This window comes from Spermophilus citellus (genome assembly GCF_964194105.1).
Source record: "Spermophilus citellus genome assembly, chromosome: 17".
Lineage (NCBI taxonomy): Eukaryota > Metazoa > Chordata > Mammalia > Rodentia > Sciuridae > Spermophilus > Spermophilus citellus.
The window spans coordinates 17,582,398-17,602,823 of NC_138199.1; positions in this window are offsets into that span (position 1 = coordinate 17,582,398).

The window sequence follows — 20,426 nt, forward strand, 5'->3', positions numbered from 1 at the left end:
ATAGCACCTGGTGGCGCTTGCCTGCTGTCCGGGGCCCCAGTGGAGATGTGCTCACAGCCTGGGAAATTGGCCCTGCATCCACTGGTCCCCGGGACCTCCGCAATCCCGGGCGCGTGCCAGGCGTGCACGGGAGCACAGCCCCAGGGGCAGAAAGGCCAAGAATTGGTGAGTCAGGCGGGATGGATCCCGGTCCTTGGGTGTGCCCTTGGAGTTGAGATGCCCTCACGGTGAGTATTCTTGGGCTCGTAGGTTTTGTGGACCAGCGTGCCTGAAGGGCCACAGCAAAGGCCAAAGGCCCAGCAGAGTGTGGGTCAAGAGCAAGTGTCCGCGGTGCCCTCCATGTTTCCCAGGTGGCCTTGACAGGGACGCTTCACCCCTCAGGCCAAAGAGGGTGTCCCAGCCTGGGAGGGAGTGACGCCTGCACCCACACAGTGCGCTCCCCAGGCACCAGGGGGCATTGGAGTTCAGAGGAGCCTGGGCCCTGGCGGGCCAGGGGCGCTCACCACCTGGCCCATGGCAGACAGAGCACTGGGGAGGGAGGGGCACCACCCGCGCAGGCCCCAGAGGAGACTCCCTGGGCACTGCTGGGCGAGGGGCGACACCCACAGGACCCAGAGGGGACTGAGCCCTGGGCGGACGGGCGCTGGCCTCAGGACACAGGGGAGCCTGGGGACCTGCGGGGGAGGGGCGGTCACCCGCAAGCCCCAGAGCTCACTGGTCCTTAGGGCTCCTGGGGGGCTCACCCAGGAGACCCGGGCGCACCGAGGACCCTCGGGCGAGGGGCGCTCACCCGCAGGCCCCCGGAGGACAGGGAAGCCTCCTGGGCCCCCACCCCCACCCCCGCAAGACAGGCGCTTGCCTGCCCGCAGGACCCTGAGGACACTGGGCGCCGATGGGCGAGGGGCGCTCACCCAAAGGCCGCAGTGCAGCAGCAATGCCAGTGTCCCAGGAGCCCTCCCCAAGCAGGATCTTGGGGACAGGGAACAGGGCTGGGACCCGCGGTGGGGACCTCGCACCCGCAGAACCCCCAAGAGCACACTGAGCACTGCAGGGCGAGGGGCGCTCACCAGCATGGCCCAGAGCACACTGGGGACCTGAGGCCGCCTGGGGGCGCTCCCCCACAGCCACCAGGCCTGGCCCTGCACTGCCTAAGGGAGGGGCGCTCACCCCCAGCCTCTAGGGAAGCCTGAGCCCCCTTGGGCCAGGGCTGCTCCCCGCCACGCCACCCACTCAGGGCTGCCTGAGCACTGCCGGGTGAGGGGCGCTCACCCACAGGACCCAGAGCAGCCTGAGCGCTGGGGGGCTGAGGGTGCTCCCCCGCAGGAACCCTGGACAATGAGCTCAGGTGGGAGAGGGGCGCTCGCCCACAGGGCTCAGAGTCCAGGTCACCTTTTGCAGAGGATCCCTGGGCCCCTTGTCCCCAGTTACCTGGGCCAGGGTGGGACAGTGGCGCCCTCTCACTGGTCTCAGCAGTGCCTCCAAGATGGAGGGGAGATGTCCTTTGCCAAATGTCCCACCATCCTGCCCAGGAGGAGGGCGCGGCTCCTGATCCAGAGGTCCCACAGGGTTCTTCCCTGGGGCCAAGATAGCACCTGGTGGCGCTTGCCTGCTGTCCGGGGCCCCAGTGGAGATGTGCTCACAGCCTGGGAAATTGGCCCTGCATCCACTGGTCCCCGGGACCTCCGCAATCCCGGGCACGTGCCAGGCGTGCACGGGAGCACAGCCCCAGGGGCAGAAAGGCCAAGAATTGGTGAGTCAGGCGGGATGGATCCCGGTCCTTGGGTGTGCCCTTGGAGTTGAGATGCCCTCACGGTGAGTATTCTTGGGCTCGTAGGTTTTGTGGACCAGCGTGCCTGAAGGGCCACAGCAAAGGCCAAAGGCCCAGCAGAGTGTGGGTCAAGAGCAAGTGTCCGCGGTGCCCTCCAAGTTTCCCAGGTGGCCTTGACAGGGACGCTTCACCCCTCAGGCCAAAGAGGGTGTCCCAGCCTGGGAGGGAGTGACGCCTGCACCCACACAGTGCGCTCCCCAGGCACCAGGGGGCATTGGAGTTCAGAGGAGCCTGGGCCCTGGCGGGCCAGGGGCGCTCACCACCTGGCCCATGGCAGACAGAGCACTGGGGAGGGAGGGGCACCACCCGCGCAGGCCCCAGAGGAGACTCCCTGGGCACTGCTGGGCGAGGGGCGACACCCACAGGACCCAGAGGGGACTGAGCCCTGGGCGGACGGGCGCTGGCCTCAGGACACAGGGGAGCCTGGGGACCTGCGGGGGAGGGGCGGTCACCCGCAAGCCCCAGAGCTCACTGGTCCTTAGGGCTCCTGGGGGGCTCACCCAGGAGACCCGGGCGCACCGAGGACCCTCGGGCGAGGGGCGCTCACCCGCAGGCCCCCGGAGGACAGGGAAGCCTCCTGGGCCCCCACCCCCACCCCCGCAAGACAGGCGCTTGCCTGCCCGCAGGACCCTGAGGACACTGGGCGCCGATGGGCGAGGGGCGCTCACCCAAAGGCCGCAGTGCAGCAGCAATGCCAGTGTCCCAGGAGCCCTCCCCAAGCAGGATCTTGGGGACAGGGAACAGGGCTGGGACCCGCGGTGGGGACCTCGCACCCGCAGAACCCCCAAGAGCACACTGAGCACTGCAGGGCGAGGGGCGCTCACCAGCATGGCCCAGAGCACACTGGGGACCTGAGGCCGCCTGGGGGCGCTCCCCCACAGCCACCAGGCCTGGCCCTGCACTGCCTAAGGGAGGGGCGCTCACCCCCAGCCTCTAGGGAAGCCTGAGCCCCCTTGGCCCAGGGCTGCTCCCCGCCCCGCCACCCACTCAGGGCTGCCTGAGCATTGCCAGGAGAGGGGCGCTCACCCACAGGACCCAGAGCAGCCTGAGTGCTGGGGGGCTGAGGGTGCTCCCCCGCAGGAACCCTGGACAATGAGCTCAGGTGGGAGAGGGGCGCTCGCCCACAGGGCTCAGAGTCCAGGTCACCTTTTGCAGAGGATCCCTCGGCCCTGTGTCCCCAGTTACCTGGGTCAGGGTGGGACAGTGGCGCCCTCTCACTGGTCTCAGCAGTGCCTCCAAGATGGAGGGGAGATGTCCTTTGCCAAATGTCCCACCATCCTGCCCAGGAGGAGGGCGCGGCTCCTGATCCAGAGGTCCCACAGGGTTCTTCCCTGGGGCCAAGATAGCACCTGGTGGCGCTTGCCTGCTGTCCGGGGCCCCAGTGGAGATGTGCTCACAGCCTGGGAAATTGGCCCTGCATCCACTGGTCCCAGGGACCTCCGCAATCCCGGGCACGTGCCAGGCGTGCACGGGAGCACAGCCCCAGGGGCAGAAAGGCCAAGAATTGGTGAGTCAGGCGGGATGGATCCCGGTCCTTGGGTGTGCCCTTGGAGTTGAGATGCCCTCACGGTGAGTATTCTTGGGCTCGTAGGTTTTGTGGACCAGCGTGCCTGAAGGGCCACATCAAAGGCCAAAGGCCCAGCAGAGTGTGGGTCAAGAGCAAGTGTCCGCGGTGCCCTCCAAGTTTCCCAGGTGGCCTTGACAGGGACGCTTCACCCCTCAGGCCAAAGAGGGTGTCCCAGCCTGGGAGGGAGTGACGCCTGCACCCACACAGTGCGCTCCCCAGGCACCAGGGGGCATTGGAGTTCAGAGGAGCCTGGGCCCTGGCGGGCCAGGGGCGCTCACCACCTGGCCCATGGCAGACAGAGCACTGGGGAGGGAGGGGCACCACCCGCGCAGGCCCCAGAGGAGACTCCCTGGGCACTGCTGGGCGAGGGGCGACACCCACAGGACCCAGAGGGGACTGAGCCCTGGGCGGACGGGCGCTGGCCTCAGGACACAGGGGAGCCTGGGGACCTGCGGGGGAGGGGCGGTCACCCGCAAGCCCCAGAGCTCACTGGTCCTTAGGGCTCCTGGGGGGCTCACCCAGGAGACCCGGGCGCACCGAGGACCCTCGGGCGAGGGGCGCTCACCCGCAGGCCCCCGGAGGACAGGGAAGCCTCCTGGGCCCCCACCCCCACCCCCGCAAGACAGGCGCTTGCCTGCCCGCAGGACCCTGAGGACACTGGGCGCCGATGGGCGAGGGGCGCTCACCCAAAGGCCGCAGTGCAGCAGCAATGCCAGTGTCCCAGGAGCCCTCCCCAAGCAGGATCTTGGGGACAGGGAACAGGGCTGGGACCCGCAGTGGGGACCTCGCACCCGCAGAACCCCCAAGAGCACACTGAGCACTGCAGGGCGAGGGGCGCTCACCAGCATGGCCCAGAGCACACTGGGGACCTGAGGCCGCCTGGGGGCGCTCCCCCACAGCCACCAGGCCTGGCCCTGCACTGCCTAAGGGAGGGGCGCTCACCCCCAGCCTCTAGGGAAGCCTGAGCCCCCTTGGGCCAGGGCTGCTCCCCGCCACGCCACCCACTCAGGGCTGCCTGAGCACTGCCGGGTGAGGGGCGCTCACCCACAGGACCCAGAGCAGCCTGAGCGCTGGGGGGCTGAGGGTGCTCCCCCGCAGGAACCCTGGACAATGAGCTCAGGTGGGAGAGGGGCGCTCGCCCACAGGGCTCAGAGTCCAGGTCACCTTTTGCAGAGGATCCCTGGGCCCCTTGTCCCCAGTTACCTGGGCCAGGGTGGGACAGTGGCGCCCTCTCACTGGTCTCAGCAGTGCCTCCAAGATGGAGGGGAGATGTCCTTTGCCAAATGTCCCACCATCCTGCCCAGGAGGAGGGCGCGGCTCCTGATCCAGAGGTCCCACAGGGTTCTTCCCTGGGGCCAAGATAGCACCTGGTGGCGCTTGCCTGCTGTCCGGGGCCCCAGTGGAGATGTGCTCACAGCCTGGGAAATTGGCCCTGCATCCACTGGTCCCCGGGACCTCCGCAATCCCGGGCACGTGCCAGGCGTGCACGGGAGCACAGCCCCAGGGGCAGAAAGGCCAAGAATTGGTGAGTCAGGCGGGATGGATCCCGGTCCTTGGGTGTGCCCTTGGAGTTGAGATGCCCTCACGGTGAGTATTCTTGGGCTCGTAGGTTTTGTGGACCAGCGTGCCTGAAGGGCCACAGCAAAGGCCAAAGGCCCAGCAGAGTGTGGGTCAAGAGCAAGTGTCCGCGGTGCCCTCCAAGTTTCCCAGGTGGCCTTGACAGGGACGCTTCACCCCTCAGGCCAAAGAGGGTGTCCCAGCCTGGGAGGGAGTGACGCCTGCACCCACACAGTGCGCTCCCCAGGCACCAGGGGGCATTGGAGTTCAGAGGAGCCTGGGCCCTGGCGGGCCAGGGGCGCTCACCACCTGGCCCATGGCAGACAGAGCACTGGGGAGGGAGGGGCACCACCCGCGCAGGCCCCAGAGGAGACTCCCTGGGCACTGCTGGGCGAGGGGCGACACCCACAGGACCCAGAGGGGACTGAGCCCTGGGCGGACGGGCGCTGGCCTCAGGACACAGGGGAGCCTGGGGACCTGCGGGGGAGGGGCGGTCACCCGCAAGCCCCAGAGCTCACTGGTCCTTAGGGCTCCTGGGGGGCTCACCCAGGAGACCCGGGTGCACCGAGGACCCTCGGGCGAGGGGCGCTCACCCGCAGGCCCCCGGAGGACAGGGAAGCCTCCTGGGCCCCCACCCCCACCCCCGCAAGACAGGCGCTTGCCTGCCCGCAGGACCCTGAGGACACTGGGCGCCGATGGGCGAGGGGCGCTCACCCAAAGGCCGCAGTGCAGCAGCAATGCCAGTGTCCCAGGAGCCCTCCCCAAGCAGGATCTTGGGGACAGGGAACAGGGCTGGGACCCGCGGTGGGGACCTCGCACCCGCAGCACCCCCAAGAGCACACTGAGCACTGCAGGGCGAGGGGCGCACACCAGCATGGCCCAGAGCACACTGGGGACCTGAGGCCGCCTGGGGGCGCTCCCCCACAGCCACCAGGCCTGGCCCTGCACTGCCTAAGGGAGGGGCGCTCACCCCCAGCCTCTAGGGAAGCCTGAGCCCCCTTGGCCCAGGGCTGCTCCCCGCCCCGCCACCCACTCAGGGCTGCCTGAGCATTGCCAGGAGAGGGGCGCTCACCCACAGGACCCAGAGCAGCCTGAGTGCTGGGGGGCTGAGGGTGCTCCCCTGCAGGAACCCTGGACAATGAGCTCAGGTGGGAGAGGGGCGCTCGCCCACAGGGCTCAGAGTCCAGGTCACCTTTTGCAGAGGATCCCTGGGCCCCTTGTCCCCAGTTCCCTGGGCCAGGGTGGGACAGTGGCGCCCTCTCACTGGTCTCAGCAGTGCCTCCAAGATGGAGGGGAGATGTCCTTTGCCAAATGTCCCACCATCCTGCCCAGGAGGAGGGCGCGGCTCCTGATCCAGAGGTCCCACAGGGTTCTTCCCTGGGGCCAAGATAGCACCTGGTGGCGCTTGCCTGCTGTCCGGGGCCCCAGTGGAGATGTGCTCACAGCCTGGGAAATTGGCCCTGCATCCACTGGTCCCCGGGACCTCCGCAATCCCGGGCGCGTGCCAGGCGTGCAGGGGAGCACAGCCCCAGGGGCAGAAAGGCCAAGAAATGGTGGGTCAGGCGGGATGGATCCCGGTCCTTGGGTGTGCCCTTGGAGTTGAGATGCCCTCACGGTGAGTATTCTTGGGCTCGCAGGTTTTGTGGACCAGCGTGCCTGAAGGGCCACAGCAAAGGCCAAAGGCCCAGCAGAGTGTGGGTCAAGAGCAAGTGTCCGCGGTGCCCTCCAAGTTTCCCAGGTGGCCTTGACAGGGACGCTTCACCCCTCAGGCCAAAGAGGGTGTCCCAGCCTGGGAGGGAGTGACGCCTGCACCCACACAGTGCGCTCCCCAGGCACCAGGGGGCATTGGAGTTCAGAGGAGCCTGGGCCCTGGCGGGCCAGGGGCGCTCACCACCTGGCCCATGGCAGACAGAGCACTGGGGAGGGAGGGGCACCACCCGCGCAGGCCCCAGAGGAGACTCCCTGGGCACTGCTGGGCGAGGGGCGACACCCACAGGACCCAGAGGGGACTGAGCCCTGGGCGGACGGGCGCTGGCCTCAGGACACAGGGGAGCCTGGGGACCTGCGGGGGAGGGGCGGTCACCCGCAAGCCCCAGAGCTCACTGGTCCTTAGGGCTCCTGGGGGGCTCACCCAGGAGACCCGGGCGCACCGAGGACCCTCGGGCGAGGGGCGCTCACCCGCAGGCCCCCGGAGGACAGGGAAGCCTCCTGGGCCCCCACCCCCACCCCCGCAAGACAGGCGCTTGCCTGCCCGCAGGACCCTGAGGACACTGGGCGCCGATGGGCGAGGGGCGCTCACCCAAAGGCCGCAGTGCAGCAGCAATGCCAGTGTCCCAGGAGCCCTCCCCAAGCAGGATCTTGGGGACAGGGAACAGGGCTGGGACCCGCGGTGGGGACCTCGCACCCGCAGAACCCCCAAGAGCACACTGAGCACTGCAGGGCGAGGGGCGCTCACCAGCATGGCCCAGAGCACACTGGGGACCTGAGGCCGCCTGGGGGCGCTCCCCCACAGCCACCAGGCCTGGCCCTGCACTGCCTAAGGGAGGGGCGCTCACCCCCAGCCTCTAGGGAAGCCTGAGCCCCCTCGGGCCAGGGCTGCTCCCCGCCACGCCACCCACTCAGGGCTGCCTGAGCACTGCCGGGTGAGGGGCGCTCACCCACAGGACCCAGAGCAGCCTGAGCGCTGGGGGGCTGAGGGTGCTCCCCCGCAGGAACCCTGGACAATGAGCTCAGGTGGGAGAGGGGCGCTCGCCCACAGGGCTCAGAGTCCAGGTCACCTTTTGCAGAGGATCCCTGGGCCCCTTGTCCCCAGTTACCTGGGCCAGGGTGGGACAGTGGCGCCCTCTCACTGGTCTCAGCAGTGCCTCCAAGATGGAGGGGAGATGTCCTTTGCCAAATGTCCCACCATCCTGCCCAGGAGGAGGGCGCGGCTCCTGATCCAGAGGTCCCACAGGGTTCTTCCCTGGGGCCAAGATAGCACCTGGTGGCGCTTGCCTGCTGTCCGGGGCCCCAGTGGAGATGTGCTCACAGCCTGGGAAATTGGCCCTGCATCCACTGGTCCCCGGGACCTCCGCAATCCCGGGCGCGTGCCAGGCGTGCAGGGGAGCACAGCCCCAGGGGCAGAAAGGCCAAGAAATGGTGGGTCAGGCGGGATGGATCCCGGTCCTTGGGTGTGCCCTTGGAGTTGAGATGCCCTCACGGTGAGTATTCTTGGGCTCGCAGGTTTTGTGGACCAGCGTGCCTGAAGGGCCACAGCAAAGGCCAAAGGCCCAGCAGAGTGTGGGCCAAGAGCAAGTGTCCGCGGTGCCCTCCATGTTTCCCAGGTGGCCTTGACAGGGACGCTTCACCCCTCAGGCCAAAGAGGGTGTCCCAGCCTGGGAGGGAGTGACGCCTGCACCCACACACTGCGCTCCCCAGGCACCAGGGGGCATTGGAGTTCAGAGGAGCCTGGGCCCTGGCGGGCCAGGGGCGCTCACCACCTGGCCCATGGCAGACAGAGCACTGGGGAGGGAGGGGCACCACCCGCGCAGGCCCCAGAGGAGACCCCCTGAGCACTGCTGGGCGAGGGGCGACACCCACAGGACCCAGAGGGGACTGAGCCCTGGGCGGACGGGCGCTGGCCTCAGGACACAGGGGAGCCTGGGGACCTGCGGGGGAGGGGCGGTCACCCGCAAGCCCCAGAGCTCACTGGTCCTTAGGGCTCCTGGGGGGCTCACCCAGGAGACCCGGGCGCACCGAGGACCCTCGGGCGAGGGGCGCTCACCCGCAGGCCCCCGGAGGACAGGGAAGCCTCCTGGGCCCCCACCCCCACCCCCCGCAAGACAGGCGCTTGCCTGCCCGCAGGACCCTGAGGACACTGGGCGCCGATGGGCGAGGGGCGCTCACCCAAAGGCCGCAGTGCAGCAGCAATGCCAGTGTCCCAGGAGCCCTCCCCAAGCAGGATCTTGGGGACAGGGAACAGGGCTGGGACCCGCGGTGGGGACCTCGCACCCGCAGCACCCCCAAGAGCACACTGAGCACTGCAGGGCGAGGGGCGCACACCAGCATGGCCCAGAGCACACTGGGGACCTGAGGCCGCCTGGGGGCGCTCCCCCACAGCCACCAGGCCTGGCCCTGCACTGCCTAAGGGAGGGGCGCTCACCCCCAGCCTCTAGGGAAGCCTGAGCCCCCTTGGCCCAGGGCTGCTCCCCGCCCCGCCACCCACTCAGGGCTGCCTGAGCATTGCCAGGAGAGGGGCGCTCACCCACAGGACCCAGAGCAGCCTGAGTGCTGGGGGGCTGAGGGTGCTCCCCCGCAGGAACCCTGGACAATGAGCTCAGGTGGGAGAGGGGCGCTCGCCCACAGGGCTCAGAGTCCAGGTCACCTTTTGCAGAGGATCCCTCGGCCCTGTGTCCCCAGTTACCTGGGTCAGGGTGGGACAGTGGCGCCCTCTCACTGGTCTCAGCAGTGCCTCCAAGATGGAGGGGAGATGTCCTTTGCCAAATGTCCCACCATCCTGCCCAGGAGGAGGGCGCGGCTCCTGATCCAGAGGTCCCACAGGGTTCTTCCCTGGGGCCAAGATAGCACCTGGTGGCGCTTGCCTGCTGTCCGGGGCCCCAGTGGAGATGTGCTCACAGCCTGGGAAATTGGCCCTGCATCCACTGGTCCCAGGGACCTCCGCAATCCCGGGCACGTGCCAGGCGTGCACGGGAGCACAGCCCCAGGGGCAGAAAGGCCAAGAATTGGTGAGTCAGGCGGGATGGATCCCGGTCCTTGGGTGTGCCCTTGGAGTTGAGATGCCCTCACGGTGAGTATTCTTGGGCTCGCAGGTTTTGTGGACCAGCGTGCCTGAAGGGCCACAGCAAAGGCCAAAGGCCCAGCAGAGTGTGGGTCAAGAGCAAGTGTCCGCGGTGCCCTCCAAGTTTCCCAGGTGGCCTTGACAGGGACGCTTCACCCCTCAGGCCAAAGAGGGTGTCCCAGCCTGGGAGGGAGTGACGCCTGCACCCACACAGTGCGCTCCCCAGGCACCAGGGGGCATTGGAGTTCAGAGGAGCCTGGGCCCTGGCGGGCCAGGGGCGCTCACCACCTGGCCCATGGCAGACAGAGCACTGGGGAGGGAGGGGCACCACCCGCGCAGGCCCCAGAGGAGACTCCCTGGGCACTGCTGGGCGAGGGGCGACACCCACAGGACCCAGAGGGGACTGAGCCCTGGGCGGACGGGCGATGGCCTCAGGACACAGGGGAGCCTGGGGACCTGCGGGGGAGGGGCGGTCACCCGCAAGCCCCAGAGCTCACTGGTCCTTAGGGCTCCTGGGGGGCTCACCCAGGAGACCCGGGCGCACCGAGGACCCTCGGGCGAGGGGCGCTCACCCGCAGGCCCCCGGAGGACAGGGAAGCCTCCTGGGCCCCCACCCCCACCCCCGCAAGACAGGCGCTTGCCTGCCCGCAGGACCCTGAGGACACTGGGCGCCGATGGGCGAGGGGCGCTCACCCAAAGGCCGCAGTGCAGCAGCAATGCCAGTGTCCCAGGAGCCCTCCCCAAGCAGGATCTTGGGGACAGGGAACAGGGCTGGGACCCGCGGTGGGGACCTCGCACCCGCAGAACCCCCAAGAGCACACTGAGCACTGCAGGGCGAGGGGCGCTCACCAGCATGGCCCAGAGCACACTGGGGACCTGAGGCCGCCTGGGGGCGCTCCCCCACAGCCACCAGGCCTGGCCCTGCACTGCCTAAGGGAGGGGCGCTCACCCCCAGCCTCTAGGGAAGCCTGAGCCCCCTCGGGCCAGGGCTGCTCCCCGCCCCGCCACCCACTCAGGGCTGCCTGAGCACTGCCGGGTGAGGGGCGCTCACCCACAGGACCCAGAGCAGCCTGAGCGCTGGGGGGCTGAGGGTGCTCCCCCGCAGGAACCCTGGACAATGAGCTCAGGTGGGAGAGGGGCGCTCGCCCACAGGGCTCAGAGTCCAGGTCACCTTTTGCAGAGGATCCCTGGGCCCCTTGTCCCCAGTTACCTGGGCCAGGGTGGGACAGTGGCGCCCTCTCACTGGTCTCAGCAGTGCCTCCAAGATGGAGGGGAGATGTCCTTTGCCAAATGTCCCACCATCCTGCCCAGGAGGAGGGCGCGGCTCCTGATCCAGAGGTCCCACAGGGTTCTTCCCTGGGGCCAAGATAGCACCTGGTGGCGCTTGCCTGCTGTCCGGGGCCCCAGTGGAGATGTGCTCACAGCCTGGGAAATTGGCCCTGCATCCACTGGTCCCCGGGACCTCCGCAATCCCGGGCGCGTGCCAGGCGTGCAGGGGAGCACAGCCCCAGGGGCAGAAAGGCCAAGAATTGGTGAGTCAGGCGGGATGGATCCCGGTCCTTGGGTGTGCCCTTGGAGTTGAGATGCCCTCACGGTGAGTATTCTTGGGCTCGTAGGTTTTGTGGACCAGCGTGCCTGAAGGGCCACAGCAAAGGCCAAAGGCCCAGCAGAGTGTGGGCCAAGAGCAAGTGTCCGCGGTGCCCTCCATGTTTCCCAGGTGGCCTTGACAGGGACGCTTCACCCCTCAGGCCAAAGAGGGTGTCCCAGCCTGGGAGGGAGTGACGCCTGCACCCACACACTGCGCTCCCCAGGCACCAGGGGGCATTGGAGTTCAGAGGAGCCTGGGCCCTGGCGGGCCAGGGGCGCTCACCACCTGGCCCATGGCAGACAGAGCACTGGGGAGGGAGGGGCACCACCCGCGCAGGCCCCAGAGGAGACCCCCTGGGCACTGCTGGGCGAGGGGCGACACCCACAGGACCCAGAGGGGACTGAGCCCTGGGCGGACGGGCGCTGGCCTCAGGACACAGGGGAGCCTGGGGACCTGCGGGGGAGGGGCGGTCACCCGCAAGCCCCAGAGCTCACTGGTCCTTAGGGCTCCTGGGGGGCTCACCCAGGAGACCCGGGCGCACCGAGGACCCTCGGGCGAGGGGCGCTCACCCGCAGGCCCCCGGAGGACAGGGAAGCCTCCTGGGCCCCCACCCCCACCCCCGCAAGACAGGCGCTTGCCTGCCCGCAGGACCCTGAGGACACTGGGCGCCGATGGGCGAGGGGCGCTCACCCAAAGGCCGCAGTGCAGCAGCAATGCCAGTGTCCCAGGAGCCCTCCCCAAGCAGGATCTTGGGGACAGGGAACAGGGCTGGGACCCGCGGTGGGGACCTCGCACCCGCAGCACCCCCAAGAGCACACTGAGCACTGCAGGGCGAGGGGCGCACACCAGCATGGCCCAGAGCACACTGGGGACCTGAGGCCGCCTGGGGGCGCTCCCCCACAGCCACCAGGCCTGGCCCTGCACTGCCTAAGGGAGGGGCGCTCACCCCCAGCCTCTAGGGAAGCCTGAGCCCCCTTGGCCCAGGGCTGCTCCCCGCCCCGCCACCCACTCAGGGCTGCCTGAGCATTGCCAGGAGAGGGGCGCTCACCCACAGGACCCAGAGCAGCCTGAGTGCTGGGGGGCTGAGGGTGCTCCCCCGCAGGAACCCTGGACAATGAGCTCAGGTGGGAGAGGGGCGCTCGCCCACAGGGCTCAGAGTCCAGGTCACCTTTTGCAGAGGATCCCTCGGCCCTGTGTCCCCAGTTACCTGGGTCAGGGTGGGACAGTGGCGCCCTCTCACTGGTCTCAGCAGTGCCTCCAAGATGGAGGGGAGATGTCCTTTGCCAAATGTCCCACCATCCTGCCCAGGAGGAGGGCGCGGCTCCTGATCCAGAGGTCCCACAGGGTTCTTCCCTGGGGCCAAGATAGCACCTGGTGGCGCTTGCCTGCTGTCCGGGGCCCCAGTGGAGATGTGCTCACAGCCTGGGAAATTGGCCCTGCATCCACTGGTCCCAGGGACCTCCGCAATCCCGGGCACGTGCCAGGCGTGCACGGGAGCACAGCCCCAGGGGCAGAAAGGCCAAGAATTGGTGAGTCAGGCGGGATGGATCCCGGTCCTTGGGTGTGCCCTTGGAGTTGAGATGCCCTCACGGTGAGTATTCTTGGGCTCGTAGGTTTTGTGGACCAGCGTGCCTGAAGGGCCACAGCAAAGGCCAAAGGCCCAGCAGAGTGTGGGTCAAGAGCAAGTGTCCGCGGTGCCCTCCAAGTTTCCCAGGTGGCCTTGACAGGGACGCTTCACCCCTCAGGCCAAAGAGGGTGTCCCAGCCTGGGAGGGAGTGACGCCTGCACCCACACAGTGCGCTCCCCAGGCACCAGGGGGCATTGGAGTTCAGAGGAGCCTGGGCCCTGGCGGGCCAGGGGCGCTCACCACCTGGCCCATGGCAGACAGAGCACTGGGGAGGGAGGGGCACCACCCGCGCAGGCCCCAGAGGAGACTCCCTGGGCACTGCTGGGCGAGGGGCGACACCCACAGGACCCAGAGGGGACTGAGCCCTGGGCGGACGGGCGCTGGCCTCAGGACACAGGGGAGCCTGGGGACCTGCGGGGGAGGGGCGGTCACCCGCAAGCCCCAGAGCTCACTGGTCCTTAGGGCTCCTGGGGGGCTCACCCAGGAGACCCGGGCGCACCGAGGACCCTCGGGCGAGGGGCGCTCACCCGCAGGCCCCCGGAGGACAGGGAAGCCTCCTGGGCCCCCACCCCCACCCCCGCAAGACAGGCGCTTGCCTGCCCGCAGGACCCTGAGGACACTGGGCGCCGATGGGCGAGGGGCGCTCACCCAAAGGCCGCAGTGCAGCAGCAATGCCAGTGTCCCAGGAGCCCTCCCCAAGCAGGATCTTGGGGACAGGGAACAGGGCTGGGACCCGCGGTGGGGACCTCGCACCCGCAGAACCCCCAAGAGCACACTGAGCACTGCAGGGCGAGGGGCGCTCACCAGCATGGCCCAGAGCACACTGGGGACCTGAGGCCGCCTGGGGGCGCTCCCCCACAGCCACCAGGCCTGGCCCTGCACTGCCTAAGGGAGGGGCGCTCACCCCCAGCCTCTAGGGAAGCCTGAGCCCCCTCGGGCCAGGGCTGCTCCCCGCCCCGCCACCCACTCAGGGCTGCCTGAGCACTGCCGGGTGAGGGGCGCTCACCCACAGGACCCAGAGCAGCCTGAGCGCTGGGGGGCTGAGGGTGCTCCCCCGCAGGAACCCTGGACAATGAGCTCAGGTGGGAGAGGGGCACTCGCCCACAGGGCTCAGAGTCCAGGTCACCTTTTGCAGAGGATCCCTGGGCCCCTTGTCCCCAGTTACCTGGGCCAGGGTGGGACAGTGGCGCCCTCTCACTGGTCTCAGCAGTGCCTCCAAGATGGAGGGGAGATGTCCTTTGCCAAATGTCCCACCATCCTGCCCAGGAGGAGGGCGCGGCTCCTGATCCAGAGGTCCCACAGGGTTCTTCCCTGGGGCCAAGATAGCACCTGGTGGCGCTTGCCTGCTGTCCGGGGCCCCAGTGGAGATGTGCTCACAGCCTGGGAAATTGGCCCTGCATCCACTGGTCCCCGGGACCTCCGCAATCCCGGGCGCGTGCCAGGCGTGCACGGGAGCACAGCCCCAGGGGCAGAAAGGCCAAGAATTGGTGAGTCAGGCGGGATGGATCCCGGTCCTTGGGTGTGCCCTTGGAGTTGAGATGCCCTCACGGTGAGTATTCTTGGGCTCGTAGGTTTTGTGGACCAGCGTGCCTGAAGGGCCACAGCAAAGGCCAAAGGCCCAGCAGAGTGTGGGCCAAGAGCAAGTGTCCGCGGTGCCCTCCATGTTTCCCAGGTGGCCTTGACAGGGACGCTTCACCCCTCAGGCCAAAGAGGGTGTCCCAGCCTGGGAGGGAGTGACGCCTGCACCCACACACTGCGCTCCCCAGGCACCAGGGGGCATTGGAGTTCAGAGGAGCCTGGGCCCTGGCGGGCCAGGGGCGCTCACCACCTGGCCCATGGCAGACAGAGCACTGGGGAGGGAGGGGCACCACCCGCGCAGGCCCCAGAGGAGACCCCCTGGGCACTGCTGGGCGAGGGGCGACACCCACAGGACCCAGAGGGGACTGAGCCCTGGGAGGACGGGCGCTGGCCTCAGGACACAGGGGAGCCTGGGGACCTGCGGGGGAGGGGCGGTCACCCGCAAGCCCCAGAGCTCACTGGTCCTTAGGGCTCCTGGGGGGCTCACCCAGGAGACCCGGGCGCACCGAGGACCCTCGGGCGAGGGGCGCTCACCCGCAGGCCCCCGGAGGACAGGGAAGCCTCCTGGGCCCCCACCCCCACCCCCGCAAGACAGGCGCTTGCCTGCCCGCAGGACCCTGAGGACACTGGGCGCCGATGGGCGAGGGGCGCTCACCCAAAGGCCGCAGTGCAGCAGCAATGCCAGTGTCCCAGGAGCCCTCCCCAAGCAGGATCTTGGGGACAGGGAACAGGGCTGGGACCCGCGGTGGGGACCTCGCACCCGCAGCACCCCCAAGAGCACACTGAGCACTGCAGGGCGAGGGGCGCACACCAGCATGGCCCAGAGCACACTGGGGACCTGAGGCCGCCTGGGGGCGCTCCCCCACAGCCACCAGGCCTGGCCCTGCACTGCCTAAGGGAGGGGCGCTCACCCCCAGCCTCTAGGGAAGCCTGAGCCCCCTTGGCCCAGGGCTGCTCCCCGCCCCGCCACCCACTCAGGGCTGCCTGAGCATTGCCAGGAGAGGGGCGCTCACCCACAGGACCCAGAGCAGCCTGAGTGCTGGGGGGCTGAGGGTGCTCCCCCGCAGGAACCCTGGACAATGAGCTCAGGTGGGAGAGGGGCGCTCGCCCACAGGGCTCAGAGTCCAGGTCACCTTTTGCAGAGGATCCCTCGGCCCTGTGTCCCCAGTTACCTGGGTCAGGGTGGGACAGTGGCGCCCTCTCACTGGTCTCAGCAGTGCCTCCAAGATGGAGGGGAGATGTCCTTTGCCAAATGTCCCACCATCCTGCCCAGGAGGAGGGCGCGGCTCCTGATCCAGAGGTCCCACAGGGTTCTTCCCTGGGGCCAAGATAGCACCTGGTGGCGCTTGCCTGCTGTCCGGGGCCCCAGTGGAGATGTGCTCACAGCCTGGGAAATTGGCCCTCCATCCACTGGTCCCAGGGACCTCCGCAATCCCGGGCACGTGCCAGGCGTGCACGGGAGCACAGCCCCAGGGGCAGAAAGGCCAAGAATTGGTGAGTCAGGCGGGATGGATCCCGGTCCTTGGGTGTGCCCTTGGAGTTGAGATGCCCTCACGGTGAGTATTCTTGGGCTCGTAGGTTTTGTGGACCAGCGTGCCTGAAGGGCCACAGCAAAGGCCAAAGGCCCAGCAGAGTGTGGGTCAAGAGCAAGTGTCCGCGGTGCCCTCCAAGTTTCCCAGGTGGCCTTGACAGGGACGCTTCACCCCTCAGGCCAAAGAGGGTGTCCCAGCCTGGGAGGGAGTGACGCCTGCACCCACACAGTGCGCTCCCCAGGCACCAGGGGGCATTGGAGTTCAGAGGAGCCTGGGCCCTGGCGGGCCAGGGGCGCTCACCACCTGGCCCATGGCAGACAGAGCACTGGGGAGGGAGGGGCACCACCCGCGCAGGCCCCAGAGGAGACCCCCTGGGCACTGCTGGGCGAGGGGCGACACCCACAGGACCCAGAGGGGACTGAGCCCTGGGCGGACGGGCGCTGGCCTCAGGACACAGGGGAGCCTGGGGACCTGCGGGGGAGGGGCGGTCACCCGCAAGCCCCAGAGCTCACTGGTCCTTAGGGCTCCTGGGGGGCTCACCCAGGAGACCCGGGCGCACCGAGGACCCTCGGGCGAGGGGCGCTCACCCGCAGGCCCCCGGAGGACAGGGAAGCCTCCTGGGCCCCCACCCCCACCCCCGCAAGACAGGCGCTTGCCTGCCCGCAGGACCCTGAGGACACTGGGCGCCGATGGGCGAGGGGCGCTCACCCAAAGGCCGCAGTGCAGCAGCAATGCCAGTGTCCCAGGAGCCCTCCCCAAGCAGGATCTTGGGGACAGGGAACAGGGCTGGGACCCGCGGTGGGGACCTCGCACCCGCAGAACCCCCAAGAGCACACTGAGCACTGCAGGGCGAGGGGCGCTCACCAGCATGGCCCAGAGCACACTGGGGACCTGAGGCCGCCTGGGGGCGCTCCCCCACAGCCACCAGGCCTGGCCCTGCACTGCCTAAGGGAGGGGCGCTCGCCCCCAGCCTCTAGGGAAGCCTGAGCCCCCTTGGCCCAGGGCTGCTCCCCGCCACGCCACCCACTCAGGGCTGCCTGAGCACTGCCGGGTGAGGGGCGCTCACCCACAGGACCCAGAGCAGCCTGAGCGCTGGGGGGCTGAGGGTGCTCCCCCGCAGGAACCCTGGACAATGAGCTCAGGTGGGAGAGGGGCGCTCGCCCACAGGGCTCAGAGTCCAGGTCACCTTTTGCAGAGGATCTCTGGGCCCCTTGTCCCCAGTTACCTGGGCCAGGGTGGGACAGTGGCGCCCTCTCACTGGTCTCAGCAGTGCCTCCAAGATGGAGGGGAGATGTCCTTTGCCAAATGTCCCACCATCCTGCCCAGGAGGAGGGCGCGGCTCCTGATCCAGAGGTCCCACAGGGTTCTTCCCTGGGGCCAAGATAGCACCTGGTGGCGCTTGCCTGCTGTCCGGGGCCCCAGTGGAGATGTGCTCACAGCCTGGGAAATTGGCCCTGCATCCACTGGTCCCCGGGACCTCCGCAATCCCGGGCGCGTGCCAGGCGTGCACGGGAGCACAGCCCCAGGGGCAGAAAGGCCAAGAATTGGTGAGTCAGGCGGGATGGATCCCGGTCCTTGGGTGTGCCCTTGGAGTTGAGATGCCCTCACGGTGAGTATTCTTGGGCTCGTAGGTTTTGTGGACCAGCGTGCCTGAAGGGCCACAGCAAAGGCCAAAGGCCCAGCAGAGTGTGGGCCAAGAGCAAGTGTCCGCGGTGCCCTCCATGTTTCCCAGGTGGCCTTGACAGGGACGCTTCACCCCTCAGGCCAAAGAGGGTGTCCCAGCCTGGGAGGGAGTGACGCCTGCACCCACACACTGCGCTCCCCAGGCACCAGGGGGCATTGGAGTTCAGAGGAGCCTGGGCCCTGGCGGGCCAGGGGCGCTCACCACCTGGCCCATGGCAGACAGAGCACTGGGGAGGGAGGGGCACCACCCGCGCAGGCCCCAGAGGAGACCCCCTGGGCACTGCTGGGCGAGGGGCGACACCCACAGGACCCAGAGGGGACTGAGCCCTGGGCGGACGGGCGCTGGCCTCAGGACACAGGGGAGCCTGGGGACCTGCGGGGGAGGGGCGGTCACCCGCAAGCCCCAGAGCTCACTGGTCCTTAGGGCTCCTGGGGGGCTCACCCAGGAGACCCGGGCGCACCGAGGACCCTCGGGCGAGGGGCGCTCACCCGCAGGCCCCCGGAGGACAGGGAAGCCTCCTGGGCCCCCACCCCCACCCCCGCAAGACAGGCGCTTGCCTGCCCGCAGGACCCTGAGGACACTGGGCGCCGATGGGCGAGGGGCGCTCACCCAAAGGCCGCAGTGCAGCAGCAATGCCAGTGTCCCAGGAGCCCTCCCCAAGCAGGATCTTGGGGACAGGGAACAGGGCTGGGACCCGCGGTGGGGACCTCGCACCCGCAGAACCCCCAAGAGCACACTGAGCACTGCAGGGCGAGGGGCGCTCACCAGCATGGCCCAGAGCACACTGGGGACCTGAGGCCGCCTGGGAGCGCTCCCCCACAGCCACCAGGCCTGGCCCTGCACTGCCTAAGGGAGGGGCGCTCGCCCCCAGCCTCTAGGGAAGCCTGAGCCCCCTTGGGCCAGGGCTGCTCCCCGCCACGCCACCCACTCAGGGCTGCCTGAGCACTGCCGGGTGAGGGGCGCTCACCCACAGGACCCAGAGCAGCCTGAGCGCTGGGGGGCTGAGGGTGCTCCCCCGCAGGAACCCTGGACAATGAGCTCAGGTGGGAGAGGGGCGCTCGCCCACAGGGCTCAGAGTCCAGGTCACCTTTTGCAGAGGATCCCTGGGCCCCTTGTCCCCAGTTACCTGGGCCAGGGTGGGACAGTGGCGCCCTCTCACTGGTCTCAGCAGTGCCTCCAAGATGGAGGGGAGATGTCCTTTGCCAAATGTCCCACCATCCTGCCCAGGAGGAGGGCGCGGCTCCTGATCCAGAGGTCCCACAGGGTTCTTCCCTGGGGCCAAGATAGCACCTGGTGGCGCTTGCCTGCTGTCCGGGGCCCCAGTGGAGATGTGCTCACAGCCTGGGAAATTGGCCCTGCATCCACTGGTCCCCGGGACCTCCGCAATCCCGGGCGCGTGCCAGGCGTGCACGGGAGCACAGCCCCAGGGGCAGAAAGGCCAAGAATTGGTGAGTCAGGCGGGATGGATCCCGGTCCTTGGGTGTGCCCTTGGAGTTGAGATGCCCTCACGGTGAGTATTCTTGGGCTCGTAGGTTTTGTGGACCAGCGTGCCTGAAGGGCCACAGCAAAGGCCAAAGGCCCAGCAGAGTGTGGGTCAAGAGCAAGTGTCCGCGGTGCCCTCCATGTTTCCCAGGTGGCCTTGACAGGGACGCTTCACCCCTCAGGCCAAAGAGGGTGTCCCAGCCTGGGAGGGAGTGACGCCTGCACCCACACAGTGCGCTCCCCAGGCACCAGGGGGCATTGGAGTTCAGAGGAGCCTGGGCCCTGGCGGGCCAGGGGCGCTCACCACCTGGCCCATGGCAGACAGAGCACTGGGGAGGGAGGGGCACCACCCGCGCAGGCCCCAGAGGAGACTCCCTGGGCACTGCTGGGCGAGGGGCGACACCCACAGGACCCAGAGGGGACTGAGCCCTGGGCGGACGGGCGCTGGCCTCAGGACACAGGGGAGCCTGGGGACCTGCGGGGGAGGGGCGGTCACCCGCAAGCCCCAGAGCTCACTGGTCCTTAGGGCTCCTGGGGGGCTCACCCAGGAGACCCGGGCGCACCGAGGACCCTCGGGCGAGGGGCGCTCACCCGCAGGCCCCCGGAGGACAGGGAAGCCTCCTGGGCCCCCACCCCCACCCCCGCAAGACAGGCGCTTGCCTGCCCGCAGGACCCTGAGGACACTGGGCGCCGATGGGCGAGGGGCGCTCACCCAAAGGCCGCAGTGCAGCAGCAATGCCAGTGTCCCAGGAGCCCTCCCCAAGCAGGATCTTGGGGACAGGGAACAGGGCTGGGACCCGCGGTGGGGACCTCGCACCCGCAGCACCCCCAAGAGCACACTGAGCACTGCAGGGCGAGGGGCGCACACCAGCATGGCCCAGAGCACACTGGGGACCTGAGGCCGCCTGGGGGCGCTCCCCCACAGCCACCAGGCCTGGCCCTGCACTGCCTAAGGGAGGGGCGCTCACCCCCAGCCTCTAGGGAAGCCTGAGCCACCTTGGCCCAGGGCTGCTCCCCGCCCCGCCACCCACTCAGGGCTGCCTGAGCATTGCCAGGAGAGGGGCGCTCACCCACAGGACCCAGAGCAGCCTGAGTGCTGGGGGGCTGAGGGTGCTCCCCCGCAGGAACCCTGGACAATGAGCTCAGGTGGGAGAGGGGCGCTCGCCCACAGGGCTCAGAGTCCAGGTCACCTTTTGCAGAGGATCC